The 17,779-nt window shown below is 41.4% G+C and overlaps 1 protein-coding gene across 1 annotated transcript in view; it reads right to left on the reverse strand.

The window, feature by feature from the left end:
- COL21A1 (collagen type XXI alpha 1 chain) overlaps positions 1-17,399 on the reverse strand; it is a 111,852-nt gene extending 94,453 nt beyond the window's left edge. The window contains exon 1 of the mRNA XM_060788089.2: positions 17,146-17,399. The gene's annotated coding sequence lies outside the window, so the exon portion shown is untranslated. The remainder of the gene's footprint in view (positions 1-17,145) is intronic.
- Between the last annotated feature and the right edge of the window lie 380 nt (positions 17,400-17,779).

Genomic DNA, 17,779 nt, shown 5'->3' on the forward strand with positions numbered 1-17,779 from the left:
GTATGACAGTGTGATGGTTAAAACTGCCAGCTCTGAGCAAGAGAACCCCAATTAAAGTCTAAAATGAGTGCATATGAGTGCCTGTGCATATTAAGTCTCAGCTCCCACTCCACAATATGGGTGATACAAATGTTTCTCAACCTGAGGGTCGGGATCCTTGGGGGGGTTCATGGGGGGGGGTCAGAGGGGTCACCAAAGACCATCAGAAATCACAGTATTCTCTGTTGGTCACGGGGGTTCTGTGTGGGAAGTCTGGCCCAATTCTATCATTGGTGGGGTTCAGAATGCTCTTTGATTGTAGGTGAACTATCAATCCCAGCAACTACAACTCCCAAATGTCAAGGTCTGTTTTCCACAAACTCCAGCAGTATTCACATTTGGGCATATTGAGTATTCGTGCCAAGTTTGGTCCAGATTCATCATTGTTTGAGTCCACGGTGATCTCTGGATAGAGATGAACTACAACTCCAAAACTCAAGGCCAGTGCCCACCAAACCCTTCTAGTGTTTTCTGTAGGTCATGGGAATTCTGTGTGCCAAGTTTGGTTCAATTCCATCATTGGTGGAGTTCAGAATGCTCTTTAATTGTAGCTGAACTATAAATCCCAGCCACTACAACTCCCAAATAACAAAATCAATCCCTCCCAACTCCACCAGTATTTAAATGTGGGCATACTAGGTATCTGTGACAAATTTGGTCCAGTGAATGACAATACATCCTGTTATTTACCTTCCGGTTCATAACAGTAGCAAAATTACATTTATGCAGTAGCAACAAAAACATGAGGAACTGTATTAAGGGGTCACGGCATTAGGAAGGTTGAGAACCACTATACTATGATGGTTTGGGGAGCTGTGCTTCCTCTTCCAGGGCGCGTGGGCTCCGCTTTGTGCTGGTCAATGATGGTAATCAAGTTTTGTATTGTATTGTATTGTAATATGATGGTTATAAAGATTATGCACATTAAGTGTAGTAAACTCGGAATAAGTGGCAATGATAATTATTATGATATCTGAATTCTTTTGCTACATGATGGACAAGTTCTGGAGTATTCATAGTCATTTTAAGAAAGATTGAATCAAAAATTTCTAAAATGAGTTTACTCAAACAGCAGGAGCTGCACAAGCATCCTTTCAGTTATTACTACAGCATTGCTCCAGGTTTTATAGGAGAAAGCAAATTAGTCACAGCGAATTATGGATATGTTACGAATTGGCTCTATTCCCCTGCTTAGGGGAAAGAGGATGGATGAGTTGTTAGTGAAGTGAGGGACTAAAAACTACAAACAACTTTTAAAGTCTTTCAAAACGTGTTATGGTGGGTGAAATTAACACCATTGCAACTTTTTAAAAAATAGGAGAAACTGGGTTTTTTTTTCTTACTCTTGATATGTCTTAACAGAGGCCACCAAACCCACAGACTCCTAGTCTACAACAGAGGAAGCTCTTGTTGACTGCCAACATTTGAAGCAACACAGAAAGCCTGTATTCCTGAATGCAGTTTGTTCTGGAAAGTGATACCAACACTAAGATTACACTGTGCCAAACAAAATAATTAATTTGCAATGTAAAAAGGCAAGGGGGAAGTGAAAAGTTTTAATCAAAGCATAGGAGACCCCAACTTGATAAACATGGTTTATCAACAAACCATGTACAATGTTTGCTGACCAAGTTGCATAACATGCCAGAACTGCTAGTTCAAGTTCTTGGCAGTAGCAAACATTTAAGTCAATGACTCTCTGAAAACCATGATCTCATACAGCCAAATGAAAAAGAACCCACAGAGGCCATTTCTATATCAAGGAACTCGAGATTCTACTTTCCCTTTATAAACAAATCAAGAAAAATAAAACAAGCTAATCAATGGGGGTGATAGGCATTTAAAGCTGTTCCAAGTAAACTGACAAAGCACGGGCCACACATTGACTACACTGTTTCATAAAAGCAGTGAACTTTTGAAATGAGTGTTTTGGACATCAACATGCCAGAAAATTTGAAGTCAACTAATTATAAGCTTTCCAGTACAAAAGATTCCTGGCATCACCATTCAAACTATTATTACAGATAGTAGTACTAGGGTTTACTCCAGCAAGAGGGAAGTGGGGAGAGAGGGGGAGGAGGGAGTGGAATACTGTAATACAGGAGAATGTATTAATTCTAAGTTTCTCTATAAAATATAAATCCGTCATCCATAGGATAGAGCCATGGTGGAGTTTTGGAAGTGAGGATCTTCCCTGTGTCAGCTCAATGCAATTTGCAGAGAACAGCCAGTTTGGAGGCTCCAAAACTAGTAGAAGGATCGAAGATTATCCAGAAGAGCCTTAGTGTTCTATAAATCCATATGGAAGTAGCAGTCACTGAAAAGACAACAACTTACGGTCAACCACCTTAGCCTCTCGGCGGAATTCGTAACCATTTTGGTATTAATGTTGGAGAGTGGTCCCTGGTAAAAGTGGTTCCTGGTGAAATGGTCCCTGGTTCTAATCTTTTTCCAATTACTTGACTGCAGTTTTGATTCTGATTATTCACCCAATGTATTACTTACACTGTATTTACAACACTTTTAATTCATGTGATTTATGCCTACTGAAGACCTTAATACATTCTGAAGGATGCTTTCAGTCCATAAAAATAACAGAATAAGTAAGTAAGAGTAAAAGTCAAGTGGTGAAAACACCTCAGAAACTGGCTCCTAAGGAGTGGGAAAGATTGTGAAATCTTTAGAAAGGATGTAAAAATAATGTCAGCCAGTGTTGTTGTAATGGTTTGCATGTTGGACTACAATCTGGACACGAAGGTTGATCCCTGCTTGGCCATGAAAACCCACTCTGTGACCTTGGGCGATTCACTCTCAGCTCAACAGAGTCACTATATGTCAGAAATGAGATTAAGATACACAGGAACAACGAAGGCAACAGTCAGAGATTAGTAAACATGGAACAATATCTGCAATAAGAAATATGAAAGGTATGTACAGTAGATTCAGCCCAGGTATTGTTTGACTGCAACTTCATCACCTATGGCTATGCCACACAGAACTGTTGGGATCTCCACACCAGCAGCATCTGGAGCGTGGCACAATTCCCACGCTTGATTTAAGTAGTAGAAACAACAATAATGGTGTAGGGTTTTGGAAATTAAAAGAGAAAAGGAAGTACACAGACAACTCTTAGTTTGTATTGCAACTAAGAAAGGAAGGAATAATAATAACTAGCAGATAAGGTAATGAAAATATTAACAAATAAGAGTAAACATTGAATATTAGGAACATAGAAATGACAAGCTTGCTACAAGTTTGTGGATTTAATCTGACAATTATTTTCGCTTTATTTATTTATTTATTTTAAATTTTTTTGTCGTGTCAGGAGCATCCTGTTGTGAGAGAATTGGCCGTCTGCAAAGACGTTGCCCAGGGGACGCCTGGATGATTTTTGATGTTTTATCATCCTTGTGGGAGGCTTCTCTCATGTCCCTGCATGAGGAACTGGAGCTGATAGAGGGAGCTCATCCGCCTCTCCCCGGATTCGAACCTGCGACCTGTCAGTCTTCAGTCCTGCCGGCAAAGGGCTTTAACCCACTGCGTCACCGGGGGCTCCTTTTTCGCTTTATTAAGTCACTGGGATCGTATTTACAAAACCTAGAAAAATATACTGTATTTTGCATACATTTAGAAAGTGTTCTAGAATATATAATACATGTAAACTTGTGCTCTTGTCACATAAGAAGTCTTGTTCTAAGACAAAAGGATGGCCTAAACTGGTACATGTGAGAAAACTACTTAGGAGGGGCTAAATTAATATATAAAGAGCATATCTCTGTGTATCTACGGGGATGTGATGATTTTAACGCAGATCTATAACTTTTGGAGGCATTAGAAAGACAGTTTTATGACTAGCAAAACACAGTATTCTAGAAACCTGAGATGAACACAAATTGTTCTCCATGCCAAAAATCTGACATTTCTAAAGGTGGCAAATGCATTTTCATGTGTATTTAATTCAGCAACAGTGTTTGCTTGGAAATATTAGAACAGTGCCCAGAAGTAGAAATGGATGGAGAAGGTTATTTGCACTACAATAGGCATACATGCTGTGCATATATATTTAAACTAAAATATATTACATTTTATGTGGCCATGGACAGCATGTTATGCTATGACTCCTATCTTTCCTGTCCTCTGACTTTGTTGACTCGAGCTGATGGAAGGTTCTCCTAACAGCAACTGGGGAGGTTAAGCTTCCCTACCAAAGATGCAGAGGAACATTTAAGAAAAATCCTAACTTACTTTAATTTTTGTATTGATTCTGAAATTATAAACTTGTGTAGACTAGCTTATCTCTCACACATTACTTTGGCTTATAAATATTGTAATAAATAAGTCAGCAAAACCAGTAGAGAGAGGAATACAACCAAGAAAAAAATTAATTGATTTATTAAAATATTTATTTAAACGCTGTCGTTGTTGCGTGCCTCCAAGTCATTTCCCATTTGTGGCAAACTTAAAGTGAACCTGTCTTGGCACAATTTGTTCAGAGGTGGTTTTGCAATTAATCCAGATACTAAGCCTCCAGTTCCTATCAACCCCTGTCAACGTAGTCCCTAAAGTATGCTTTGCCTAGTTTAACTTTACTATCATAAATTGCCTCAAAATTGATTGCGAATTATTTCAGGTAAAACCAAGGGCAAAAATCTACACCTTATTACAAAAATTACATACAAGTTGAGTCTCCCTTATTCAAAATGCTTTGGACTAGGTGGTTTTCTAATTTCATGCCCCCCTCCCCAGATTTTGGAATGTATGTATTTGCATATACATAGTGAATAAGGAATGAGAAGGGGGAGAAAGAGCTAGTCATCTGTCCAGTGCCTGCTGAGTTTTTTTCTCAAGGAGCTCTTCCTCCATCACTGTCAGAAACCTGATGTGGAAAGTGAAGATGGGGAAAGGGTGAAGATGCTGCCCACACAAGGCTCCCGTAAAAGCAGATATCTCAGATGTTTTTCCAGCTTTTTTCCAGCTTTCTCCTCTTTTAGCAAAGTTGCTGGAAAGGAAGGGAAAACACTGCCCTTCTCTTCTAAGTCTTTTTTTATTCTTTGTATACTGAACAGAGGCAGCAGCCAATTGGATCACTCTGTGCTTACCGTTGTGGACCACCTTCAGGACACCTGCGCTGTTGCATACTGTCATTGGTTGCATGGAACACAAATGCAGAGGATCTAGGCTATCTGGTTTGTACAGAAGTAGAGTCCTCTCTATTTCCCCTCCTCTTCCTTTCTGTTAAATACCTAATAGTGGTGGAGCAAGAGTTTCCTGAGGAAAACTCAAAGGCACTGCACTTGTGACTAGCCCCCTTTCCCTAATGGTGAAAGTGGGCAGCTGCTGGCTAAGGTTTAGTTGCCATCTTGGACTAGAGCTGCAGTCTATACATGTGGACAGCATGTAATCCCCAGTGAAGACTATTACTTCTGTGTATCTATAAGACTGTACTATGACAATCCTTATTTACATCTCATTAACATTTATAATTATGTCAATTGTTATTTGCAAGCACATGCAAATTAAAATTCATTTTCCTTGTAATAAGCATGTATGCTGAAGATAATTACAAAAAAGTTCAAATTAAGTCCTCTGATTTACTACGTACTATCTGGTATTACCTTGCTATCTAACTATATTTAGAAAGAACTTCAAAAAAATTGTAATTCTGCCTTGGAAAACATGTGATAATAGATCCAATACAAAACCTGAAAAAAAGACTGGGGTTCTATCACATTCTTTTCCCTTTCAAACAGAGTATGCAAACTTTCTCTTGGGCAAAAATTTTAATGCTGGAAAGGTTTTTAAAAACTCAAGCATTTTAACCAACAAACAATTCAAATACTAAAACAGAGGAGTTACAACATCAAGAGTAACAGCCAAAAATGTTCTTCATGGCAATAATATATGTAGATGCCTAGTCAGAGGATACTAATCTATTTTTATGCATCATTTACTCTGCAAAAACAATGACTTGTTTTTATAATATTCATGAAGCATTTTGGAATGTTTCTTGTATGCTGCCAAAAAAAATCCATTTCAAGAAATCTTTGATCTTATACTACAAAAGTAGTATAATTTGAAATTGTGTATGCAGAAGAGAAGATACCATCTGGCCAACTCTATATTTCTTTTCCCTCTTTCCATATTTCTTTTAAAACATCATAGTAAATCTTCCTACATTTTGATAGAAATCATGGAATTATTAACACAGTATAACCCCTGTATCTGGTATCCATGAATTTATTTATCTACTTCTGATAAAATGTGAACTCTCCAGATATTTTCTAGGTTGTCTGGTGCAACTCCATAGCATTCCCAGGCCAGAAGCCTTGATTTCAATAGGGTTCACGATTATCTGCGGTTTTGCATATCCATATGAAGTCTGGGGACACTACACTACACTTGGAAGACAATCATCCTCGGACTATGAGGCATCGTCTAAAGGTAAATGAAGTCTGGGACATACCCTCAATTGATACAGGGGTCATCATGTAGTGGGTGGATTCTGTGGCATCCTCATTACACACAGGCTCCAATTGCCAAATGCACAAGAAGGCCACTTAATGAAGCCTTGTCCCACATTTTAAAAATCCACAGGATGCTCCAGAGCTTCCTCAAACAATTGGAACAGTTCCATATACGAAGGGGGAACAGTGCCCCTTCGTTTTTGAAAGCAGTCACACCTAGAATCATAGAATCATAGAGTTGGAAGACGGCCATCCAGTCCAACCCCCTGCTAAGAAGCAGGAAAATCGCATTCAAAGCACCCCCAACACATAGCCATATGGCCTCTGTTTAAAAGCCTTCAAAGAAGGAGCCTCCATCACACTCTGAGGCAGAGAGTTCCACTGCTGAACAGTTCTCACAGGAAATTCTTCCTAATGTACAGGTGGAATCTCCTTTCTTGTAGTTTGAAGCCATTGTTCCGCGTCCTAGTCTCCAGGGCAGCAGAAAACAAGCTCCCTCCTTCCTCCCTATGACTTCCTCTCACATATTTATACATGGCTATCATGTCTCTTCTCAGCCTTCTCTTCTTCAGGATAAACATGCCCAGCTCTTTAAGCCGCTCCTCATAGGGCTTGTTCTCCAGACCCTTGATCGTTTTAGTCACCCTCTTCTGGACAGCTTGTCAACATCTCCCTTCAATTGTGGTGCCCAGAATTGGACACAGTATTCCAGATGTGGTCTAACCAAGGCAGAATTGAGGGGTAGCATGACTTCCCTGGATCTAGACACGAAACTCCTATTGATGCAGGCCAACATCCCATCTGCTTCTTTTGCCGCTGCATCACATTGTTGGGTCATGTTTAATTTGTTGTCCATGAGGACAACAAGTTAATACAACCATTCCCTTTCCCTGGACTTGGGCAACCCAGAGACAGGGGATGGTGTTTACCTTTCCCATATCATTCTGGGCTTACTGGCAAACTCCAGGCATTCCTCTTTTCCCCACTTCCTTCTTTTACATCACTTTGTTGCTCTGGCAATCAACAGTACGGGTAATGAGTGGTGACCACTGCCTGTTTCATAACTAGTTGCTGCTAAACCCAGAATGACAAGGGGATGGTAAGGGAGGCAGTACATGTTGATGGCATCCAACTGTTAATCAACTCAGTGCTCAGTGTCATACAATGTGGATGCCCACCAGCCACTAAGCTGACTCAGCAGCTAGCCATGAAGACTCCAGTTGTTCTGATCCAGAGTACTCTACTCCAGATCATCATTATTTTTTGTGACACATGTACTGTAGATAGCGCTTAAGATGTAATAGCCATCCCTCTGCCTCAAACAGAGAGTGGTAAGAGTACCCTGGCTACAACCAACCCCAAAAACTGAACAAGTGAGTTACAAGGCATACCGGTAGCTGGAAACCATTTAGACTCATGCAGGTGAGCCAAGTCACACACTCCAGGAGAAGTCCTCCCTCCAGTCCTATCCCAATGCAAAATTTGGGGTCACATTTAACTCAGAAAAAGGGGTCATGATCCATCAAAGATAGTCACTGGTCAGGCTTAGACACTGTTTTTCTTTTCAAATAATTTTCTATAATTCCCTCCCTTGCTGGGTTATTTTGATTTTCTTTTTTAGCAGTTAAACAACTGAGAGTGACCTCTTATCCTTATTGGCCTTACAAGAGTGAGTGTGATGTTGGTGTCACTTTTGTGCTTAAAGAATTCCCAGAGAGCTTCTCTAGTATTTCAGACCAAACTTCAAGCTCCAGGATTCCATAACATGGAACCATGGGGGTTAAAGTGAAACATAGCATTATAAATCTGTAATGTGAATGCGTCCTAGAATTTTCTCATCAGCATTACGGTATATTACTTTTACTTTTATGAGTGGCCTAATGACCCCAGATCTCATTGTGAAAGCTAAAGTAAAGGTAAAGGTTTCCCCTTGACATTAAGTCTAGTCATGTCCGACTCTGGGGTTGGTGCTCATTTCTATTTCTAAGCTGAAGAGCCAGCGTTGTCCGTAGACACCTACAAGGTCATGTGGCCAGCATGACTGCATGGAGCATTGTTACCTTACCGCAGAAGTGGTACCTATTGATATACCCACACTTGCATGTTTTCGAATTGCTAGGTTGGCAGAAGCTAGGTCTAACAGCGGGAGCTCACCCCGCTCCCTGGATTCAAACTGGCAACCTTTCAGTCAACAAGTTCAGCAGCTCAGTGGTTTAACCCGCTGCTCCACTATGGGGCCTATTGTAAAAGCTAAAAGGGCTCAAACCATCAGCCAATATCCTGGCACAAACCACAAACTGGAGCTGGAGCTGACAGAGGGAGCTCATCCACGCTGTCCCTGGTCTTGAACCTCTGACCTGTTGGTCTTCAATCCTGCCAGCCCAAGGGTTTAATGTGATGTGAAGGCACGTACAAACACAAAACTTTATAATGCTACAATCAGCACAAATCAGCCAGTTCAAACAAATGGGCTGTGGAGTTCTACCACTTCATTTAAGCCACATCCCTTGAACATGCAGCCCATGTCCAATGTGAAAGGAATCTCCTGTCCACATAGAATTTGTCCACTTCTGCCTTAACACAATACATTAAAATAAATAGTAAAGGTAAAGGTTTTCCCCTGACATTAACATGCCTGACTCTGGGGGTTGATGCTCATCTCCATTTCTAAGCTGAAGAGCCAGCGCTGTCATGTGGCCACTGCATGGAGCGCCATTATCTTCCCGCTAGAGCGGTACCTATTGATCTACTCACATTTGCATGTTTTTGAACTGCTAGGTTGACAGAAGCTGGGGCTAACACCGGGAGCTCATGCTGCTCCCCGAATTCAAACCTGCGACTTTTCAATCAGCAATTTCAGTAGCTCAGTGCTTTAACTCGCTGTGCTACCTGGGGATTCATTAAACTAAATAGCTTTTTGTTAATTGAATAACATATCAAGAATAACGATAATTTTAAACCTTTAAAAATGTACATTTAAGTAAAAAATGTGTTACTGGGACAACAATGATCTTCAAACTGGCACCTCAATATACATCTTGAGAAACAAAAGTAGGTACAATTACTGTGTGTGTACATACTGGATTTAAAACACTAGTCAATAGAAATGTGCTTGAACTAAAATACGAGGACTTTCATTAAACAGCATTACTGAGAATTTGGTTTCTTCTTTTCAAACATCTGTCAACTGAAGATCTCAGAACACAACATTAAAAGAAGTCCTATTAGGTCATCTTGTCCTGACCTTGCCAATATAATTTCTCTCCCAAAGCTATATGGGTGAGTGTCTTGCTCTGTCCAACTCTAGAAGTTATGAAACGGCATATACGTCTGCCAGGATTCAGTATACTTTCCCATCAAGTCTTAAGGAGCCAAGGGAACTCCCAATCGAGGATTTTCCAGATGGTGCATAAATATACTATTGAACCAACACAGCAATCCAGTGATCGGCTTTTCTCTTCCAGGATTGCCTTTTAGAAAACTGCAACCATTTTTATAGCCTGCTAGTACTACAGGATACACAAGGCCAGACCCTACAATGTTGAGGTTTTAAAACACATGTATGGATTATGATTCATCTTCTGTTTGTGTTGGAACAAGATGACTCTATATAGCAGTGGTGGAGAGCCTATGGCACACAGAGAAGCCTTCCCACCTTGCCCGTTCACTCATCCGCTGGTTTTGGATTGCAGTTTGAGCACTTGATCTCTAAAAGGTTCACCACCACTACTCTATAGAAAGTGTACAGAGTGTACATGAAGGGAAAGAGGAGCATACTTCCACCTTTCTCTAATTCCAGCCTTTTTTTAGGGAAAAGAACTCATACAAGACATATACATACATTCACACACACAACAACGATCTTTGTCACTGACAAAGGTCCTCTACAACTTCCAGTATTATGTAAGACAAGACTGGCTTCTCATTTTAAAGGTCTTGGACTTTGCCCTCTAATGCCCTTTTTAAGGTTGGGACTTTGCCCTCTTCTTTTACTTCAGGCTTAATTTGTATGGGACAGTTATAAGTCATCACTTAAAGTCAATCCCGATGCACTGGAGCATTCCAAAGATGACGTAAAATTGTAAATGGTTGCTCATATCTGCCCAGATGGAGTAATCACCTAAGTAGCCATCCAAGAATGGCAGGTGTTGATGAGAGCAAAGTTAACCAGTGCACAGAGAATGCGAAAATGAAACACATGCAATTAGCCCTTGATATTTGCTAGGGCAGTGGTTCTCAACCTGGGGTCCCCAGATGTTTTTGGCCTCCAACTCCCAGAAATCCTAACAGCTGGTCAACTGGCTGGGATTTCTGGGAGTTGTAGGCAAAAAAACATCTGGGGACCCCAGGTTGAGAACCACTGTGCTAGGGTTTGTTTCCAGCAGATACCAAAGTACAGGAAGGCTCAAGTCTTAATATGTACAGTGATACAGTAAAATGGTCTCCCTTATTTAAAGTGGCAAAATCAAGGTTAGTTTGGGGTTTTTAAAAATGCATTTTCAAGCCATGGATGGCTGAATCCCTGGATGCGGAGAGCTTGCTAGTCTTACTTTTTCTGCAATGTGCCATTCCAGTCTTTTTTAGAGCAATAAGCTGTGTACACACACAAACATACATATATTCGTATTCATATTCATATTCATACAGCTTTATGACTGGTGACTTTTTGGAATTCCATATCATCATCATCAGCATCATCATCATCTCCTGGCCGCTTCTGGAGTGAGAGAATTGGTCGTTTACAAAGACGTTGCCCAGGGGACGCCTGGATGTCTTGCAATCCTGTGCGGAGGCTTATCTCATATCCCTCCTGGGCACACAGAAAACTCGGCGACTTGGAAGGCACTGAACAGGCTGTGCTCTGGCACCATGAGATGCAGTTGGGAAGTCAGACTTGGCCATGATGGTCCATATGCTGTTACATCTCATATAGATGACTGCAATGCACTCTATTTGGGGCTGCCTTTGAAGATGGTTTGGAAGCTTCAACTAGTCCAACGTCGTGCAGCCAGATTGCTAACAGGAGCGACATATACAGAGCACACAACCCCCCTCTTGAGCCAGATTCACTGGCTGCCAGTTTGCTACTGAGCACAATTCAAAGTGCTAGCTTTGGCCTATATAGCCCTGAACGGCCCCAGCCCAACTTATCTGTCTGAACACATCTCCATGAACCATCATGGAGGTTAATACCTTCTGGGCAGGCACGACTGGTGGGGACAAGAGACGGCCTTCTCAGTGATGGCCCCTTTGGCTGTGGAACTCCCTCCCTAGTGGGATTTGATCAGCCCCTTCCCTCCTGTCATTTCGCAAACAAGTGAAAACTTGGCTTTGAGAGCAAGCATTTGGCCCAGCATAATTATCTTTGCAGTACAGTTGGAATTGACCCTGGATTGATGAATGATTATTTTATTATCTGGCATTGGATCTATGCACAATCATTATCTAATGTTTACACATATTGTTTTAATGTTGTTTAAAATTATTGTTTAATTGCTTTTAATTGTTATTGTTTGGGCATGGAATAATGCCAATTACGTAAGACGCCCTGAGTCCCCGTCAGGATGAGAAGGGTGGGATATAAATGTCGTAAATAATAAACAAATAAATAAATAAGTGCATTCCCATTGTGGTCCCTTTCTACCTGAACCATCTCGTGCTGAGAGGGCCAAAGGAAAAAAAAAACACATTTTGCTTGAACTCAACATAAAAAGAAGAGAAATGACAAAGAAAGAAAATGCCAACAAATAATATGCCAGCCTGAAATGTAACACATGTAGTGCAAACCTGAGCACAATCAGATGGAAATAGTTAAACTCTCATCAGTTTGGAGCAGAAGCCACGGTGGCTCAAGTTTAATCCTTGTGCCAGCTGAACTGCTGATCTGAAGGTTGGCGGTTCGAACCCACAAGTTGGGATGAGCTCCCATCTGTCAGCTCCAGCTCTCCATGCAGGGACATGAGAGAATCCTCCCACAGGATGGTAAAACATCCGGACATTCCATGTGCAATGTCACTGCAGATGGCCAATTATTTCATACCAGAAGCGACTTAAAGTTTCTCTTTAAAAAGTGCCATCTTGTGGTTAATCTTGTACCTGCATGCTAAAAAAAAGCAGACCACTTTTCAACCAATTCCATTTTCTGGCAGTGGTCCAGTCCCTGATCTGTCACATAAGTGAGGACTTTCTGAAGAACTCTTCTTTTCAAACCTGATATACCTGATATGCCCAAATGTGAATACTAGTGCTCTTTTTCTTACCATTATCCAGTCACTTCCCACAATTGTCTCTTTAATTGTGAGAGAGCCAGAACTCCATGTAGGTTTTTATAAGCCCCCAACCCGCAAGTTAATATATTTAAGAAACATCTAAAAAAAGACAAATCTTTATTAACATATGGCAAGAAATGAGCCAGCTAAATTTGAATCTTGGAAACATTCTTCTCCATTGGAACATCTTCCAGTGGGATCACAGCAACATAAACATGAAACCATTTTAGCCTGAAAAAAGTTATTAGCCTCTTTCACTCCAAACCACGATGACCCTGCACCATGTGGCAATCCATATAACCCACACACCACATAGATCCAGCAAACTTGCCACCATAAATCACATGTTTTGGATCATGTTCAGTGGCATAGCAAAATATACATGGCAAGTATCCACACACAACTGGCTTGTCATGTGAAGTAGTCACCAAAAAACTTGGATTTCAAATTTCCAACCACTATTACCATGTGCTCCCTTGTCTGTGTGAATTTGGCGTCCCAATGGCGCATGGACTGAGCAGTTTATCTCACACTAAAGGGAGTAAATCACATAGCATTAACATGCCATGACACTTCAAAAAACAATAATACAGTAACACACAGTGTTCCCATTTTACAAGCAGAGCCAATGCCAAAATTATTTTTATTCAAATGTCTCACAAAAGGATCAGCCAACTTTCTATACTGCCCTTCAACTTCATCCAGGGATCCCATGGATGAACTGCTGAACTTTTTACAGCTTGGAATCGGTATCTACCATCTAATATCAAATACAAGAGCCACACTCAATATTTGTACAACCCCTTCTTGAGTAAAGTTCTCTCCAGCACTTCATGTTATCAGTATCGAAAACAATAACTGTGAATGAATAGGCAGAAGTTTGGATTGCGTTGGCATTCTAACAGGACTTAGCAAGAGGCAGCAATTCCCCAATGCTGACCAAGAGTCCACATTTCCAAAAAGGCCTTCCAGAGTTTTAAAGGAACAGTGTCCCTCCCCTCATTCCTGTACTTGGCAACAATACTTGGGAGCACTGGAGGACTAAAAGTCACACATTCTTTTCAGCACACCCACCCAAAGATAGTCCCCAGCCTAGAAGTACAGTCTCATCAAAGGTGGCAATCACTCAGGAGCAAACCCTGCCAAGCTCAGTGTAATAGACTGCCAAGTAAAAATGTGGATTGGACTGCAATTGAGATAGAGAATGTGGGAAGAAAGCCTCCAACACCCAAAAAGAAGGAACATGAATATGAAGGCATGCAGGAACCACAGCATGATTGATTGATTGACTGGCAGACAGATGACAGACAGACAGACAAATCCAAGCAGTCCCCAAGTTACAAACATCCAACTTACAAATGATTCATAGTAAAGAACACAATGAGACCACAGGAAGTGAGAGAAATCTACCCCTAGAAAGGCAAATTCACCCCTGAAAGAGTTATTATCACAGGGACAGAAAGCGAGGTGAAATCTTTTGAACAGGGGTAAAAACATCAAAATAAACACCACTGGGGTATTGACCCTTCCCTACACTATCCAAAGCTCTTTCCATGTGTGTGTGTGTGTGTGTGTGTGTGTGTGCGTAAATATATACACACATACACACATATATTACTGGAGTTGCATTTTAAAATGTACCTGTTCTGACTTACATACAAATTCAACTTAAGAACAAACCTACATAACCTATCTTGTTCATAACTTGGGGACTGGTAGATAGATAGATAGATAGATAGATAGATAGATAGAACATAGATTAGTAGATAGATAGATGATAAGGGATTGAGGCCCTTGTTTTGCAAGATGCTCGATTTGCCCATTCTAATCTGCAATACTGGGCTATTCAGTACACAAAATATGTAACAACTAGATCAAAGTGAGAGGTGAACAACAGAGAGAGAAAAGACTCCTTACTTTGACACCTTGCTTCCATAAACTGCATTGGGTCTTCTGTGAGAGACAGAGAGAGAGAGAGAGAGAGAGAGAGAGATGATAGGAAGATAGATAGTACAGTAGATAGGTGGATGGTTACATAATAGACAGACAGACAGATAGTAGAAAGATATAGACTGATAAAAGCATTATGTAACAAGATTTTTGTTCCTGGGTTATAATGTTCATTTCCTAATTGGTTCTGTCTTAAAAACATGGAAAAAGTTTATTAAGCTGCAAAAACTTTTGTGGGACATCCTGCAGCACATTTTGCTATTGTTTTTCAATTAATATCTCATCAAGGCTCAAACAATTTAACAACGTTTTTGGAGTACTACACAATGAAACAGGAAGTAATACTTTCAAACCAGGAACATTTGTTTTCAAATGTTGTTACATAGTGTAGTAGACAGGTGATAGATAGACAGAAGGTAGAGAACAGTTATGTGATAGATATGTGATTGACAGATAGATAGATAGATAGATAGATAGATAGATAGATAGAGTTAGATGACAGACAGATAAACAGACAGTAGATAGGTAGACAGATAGATAGTAGATGGATATAAATAGATAAAAGTAGACAGATTGTATAGATAGCAAATAGATGACAAATATGTGATAGATATGTGATAGATAGACAGACAGACAGATAAATGATAGGTAGAGATAGATAGATAGATAGATAGATAGATAGATAGATAGATAGATAGATAGATAGATAGATAGATAGATAGATAGGCAGGCAGGCAGGCAGGCAGGCAGGCAGAGAGACAGAATCAATCTCTACCTACCTACTTAGATGACAGATAGATGATAGGTGGATAGATAGATAGATAGATAGATAGATAGATAGATAGATAGATAGATAGATAGATAGATAGATAGATGATAGGCAGATAGATGATAGATAGATATAGATAGATAATAGTAGCCAGAGGATAGATCATAGAATCATAGAATAATAGAGTTGGAAGAGACCACATGGGCCATCTACTCCAACCCCATGCCATGTAGGAAAAGCACCATCAAAGTATCCCTGACAGATGGCCATCCAGCCTCTGTGTAAAAGTTTCCAAGGAAAGAGCTTCCACCACACTCAGAGGCAGAGAGTTCCACTGCTGAATGGCTCATATGGTCAGGAAGTTCTTCCAAATATTCAGGTGAAATCACCTTTCCTCTAATGTGAACCTATTGCTCTGAGTCCTAGTTTCAAAGGCTGTAGAAAATAAACTGGTTCCCTCTTCCTTATCACTTCCCCTCACATATTAATACATAGCTATCATGTTCCTCTCAACCTTCTCTTCTACAGGCTAAATATGCCAGCTCTTTAAGACGCTCCTCACAGGAATACATGGTCTCCAGACTTTGATCTATGAGGAGTGTCTTAAAGAACTGAAAGCAAATAGATGACAGATATGTGATAGGGTTAGATAACAGATAGACAGGTGGTAGATATTGATAGATAATAGATATTGATAGATAGATAAAGCAGATAGATGATAGATATTCCAAACTGTAGATGCACCCAAGGTTTCTTCAACTGTTGGATGTTACAAAATCAATCTATCTATTATGTAACTATTTTGGATAACAGATAGGTAGATAGATGATAGATAGGTAGAGATAGATAGATAGATAGATAGATGACAGGTAGATTGATAGATAGATAGAATCACAGAGTTGGAAGAGACCTTGTGGGCCATCCAGCCCAACCCCTTGCCAAGAAGCAGGACAATCGAGTTCAAAGAACCCCCGACAGATGGACATACAGCCTCTGTTAAAGTCTCCATAGAAGGATAGATAATTACTTACTTAGGCGATCCCTCATTGTCCGAGTAGGATAATCTTCCAAGATCAGTGTACTGGTGGTGGGTCCATAGGTGACTGTGGAGCCCTATTCTTGATCTGCATATTCTCCCGCAATGAGGGCGGTCCTGGTCCGGGTTGACTTGACGCACCTTACTCTTGGCACGTTTCTCTCTTTCACCCTCCAATTGTGCCTTTTCAAATTGTACAGCACTGCTAGTCACAGCTGACCTCCAGCTGGAGCAGTCAAGGCTTCCCAGTTCTCAGTGTATATGCTGGAGTTTTAAAGGTTGGCTTTGAGCCCATCGATAGATAATAGATTAGGTGATAGCCCAGGCATGGGCAAACTTTGGCCCTCCGGGTGTTTGGGACTTCAACTCCCACAATTCCTAACAGCCTACCGGCTGTTAGGAATTGTGGGAGTTGAAGTCCCAAACACCCGGAGGGCCAAAGTTTGCCCATGCCTGTGATAGACAGATGCCCTCTTTTTGCAGGATGGTCAACTTTGGACCTAACTTCTGCAACACTCTGCTATCCAGATACACTTGCAACAGCCAGTTGGAAGAATTGAATGAGCAATGCCTATTTCTCATTCAGCCCCCCTCCCCCCCACCCCCAATGCCTCCTACCTGTGTCAGCCTGGACAAAAGAGAGAAGCGACCAAGAGCAGCAGGCTGATGCAGACCCACAGCGGTGGTCAGAAGGGAGCTGGAGCAAGAAGGAGAGAGAGGAGAGCAGCCTAAGCAGGAAGGCTCTGGGTGCGCGCCAGCCTCTTCTTCCCAAATCCCTGGGAGGGTAGACGGGGCTCTCTCCCCTCGTGTCTTCTTCCCTGCAGGGAAGCTGTGGCTGTGCCTGGTCTCTCCGCCTGCTTCTCCTTCTTCCCCTTGGCTGGGGGCTGGCGCTGGGTGGAGCCTTGGCAGGGAAGGGACCCCACAGACAGCCGGGCTGGGCCAGTGCGGGGCTTGGGGAAGCAAGGGGGAAAAGATCCCTGGCGTCTTACCCTGTGGACAGTGCAGGCAGCTTCACCGCCATGGGTCAATGCTATGACTAGCATGGGATTTGCAGTTGGATGAAACGCCAGCACTCTTTGGAGAGCAGGAGGACGTTTTTCAACGGGGGGGGGGGGGGGGGGGGCTCGCGAAGGGGGTGTCAGAGGGGTCGCCAAGTGTTTTCTGTTGCTCATGCAAGTTCTGTCTGGGAACTTTGGCCCAGTTCTGTCGTTGGTGGGCTTCAGAATGCTCTTGATTGTAGGTGAACTATAAA

The sequence above is a fragment of the Anolis sagrei genome, chromosome 1 (assembly GCF_037176765.1).
Source record: "Anolis sagrei isolate rAnoSag1 chromosome 1, rAnoSag1.mat, whole genome shotgun sequence".
Classification (NCBI taxonomy): Eukaryota; Metazoa; Chordata; class Lepidosauria; order Squamata; family Dactyloidae; genus Anolis; species Anolis sagrei.